The sequence below is a fragment of the Pteropus vampyrus genome, unplaced genomic scaffold (genome assembly GCF_000151845.1).
Source record: "Pteropus vampyrus isolate Shadow unplaced genomic scaffold, Pvam_2.0 Scaffold483, whole genome shotgun sequence".
NCBI classification, from domain to species: Eukaryota; Metazoa; Chordata; class Mammalia; order Chiroptera; family Pteropodidae; genus Pteropus; species Pteropus vampyrus.
This window is the reverse complement of record NW_011889264.1, coordinates 92,961-94,574: the sequence shown is the minus strand read 5'-3', so window position 1 is coordinate 94,574 and position 1,614 is coordinate 92,961. Positions and strand designations below refer to the sequence as shown.

General features: G+C 36.4%; 1 pseudogene; it reads right to left on the bottom strand.

Annotated features, from left to right (window-relative positions):
* Positions 1-283: 283 nt before the first annotated feature.
* Positions 284-402, bottom strand: LOC111732713 (annotated as a pseudogene).
* Positions 403-1,614: the final 1,212 nt, after the last annotated feature.

Sequence of the window (1,614 nt, the reverse complement as noted above, 5' to 3'; positions counted from 1 at the left end):
TAAGGAAACTTTCTGGGGCTATTTGTCATGCATTTAATTAGATGCAAAACATGTAATTTCTGGCACAGTACAGATCTTAGATGTATTTATAACAGTGAAATGACAATTTAAAAATAAAATTGTCATTTCCCTGTCATAAATACATCTAATGAAATATAAATATCGTAGTGACTTGATATCTACTATCATCCATTTAAAAATAAAAAGGTACAGATAAGCCCTTCTTCAAGTGTTATACATTTTATTTATTTATTTGTTTGTTTGTTTATTTAATTTTTTTAAATGCCTACAGCACTCGGTATTCCTTGGAGGTCTCCCATCCAAATACTAACCAGGCCCGACCCTGCTTAGCTTCCGAGATCAGCTGAGATCGGGCTCGTTCAGGGTGGCATGACCATAGACTAAACAGTTATACATTTTAAATCATTCTTTTTCTCCTTGAAATCCACGTCTCCTACCAAATATTACTCTAATGTAATATATTTTTATGTTTGAAAGCCCCTTATCCATCACCCTATTATTTTGCAATAACATATAACTTAAAATCTTAAAATCTATATATACTATGACCATAAGGCTCTAAATATCAACAATTTTCTTTGGGCTTAAGTTAGATTATGATTATCAGTTACACACTAATAGTACCAATCAAAGCAGCATAAAATTATTTCCATTGAAAATTCACCTCTTACTCAAATGAATGAGGGAGTAGTTAATGGGATGTTAATCTTTTAAATTATGCCTTTACTTGCATTCAAATTCAGTGTTTCTGGTTGTAATATACAGCACAGTAGGATTCAGATGATCTACCTTATCTTTCCCAAAGTGGGAGAAAGATGATTGGAACAAGGAAACTGGCAGGATCTCTGATGCTGGTGTGTTCTTAGGCAGATTCGTTTTAAAAAAGATAACACATGAAGCTCGATTCCCCTTTAAAAAGGCTTCATGCCCAGAGATATGTATAACTCCAGTTCAAAGACCTCCAGTTTAAAATGCCATGGAGATGGAATTCTAACCCAGATTCTTTCAACTATCCCATACCATCCTAATTTATTCCTTATCACTTTGGCTTGAAAAGACCATTTCAGGAGTATTTATTTGCAGGGTGAGGAAAGGGATTGTAGAAGTTATACATAACCATTGTTCAAAATTAAAACATAGTATCATTATTTTTACATGTTGGTTCCTCATCTAGACCTTGAACTCCTTGAAGGCAAGATCTGTGTTTTCTCTATATTAGTGCCTCTAGAACCTACAGAGCTTCGACTCACAAAGAAGGCCCTTGATAAAGGTAAAGCAAATGGCTATGGAGGACAAGACCATTGAGTTTCTGACCTGCATGGAAAAGGGAACCAGAATTGGGGGAGTGATGCTAATGAGTAGCTTGGCTTTGTTGTTTAAGCCTTCCATTGTTTCCTACAGTCCCTTCACCCTCTGCTATGGACAACTGATGTTTTCTCAAGCCAATATCCAACACTTGGAGCACCTGTCTTTCAGACAATGCCCTCGCCTGGCCTTCCAACTAAATTGTCTCCTGCTCCCACCTCAAAGCCCTCCTTTATTGAGTTTGCTGATCACAGAGAACTTTCACTTGGGAAAATTGAGAGGGACAAC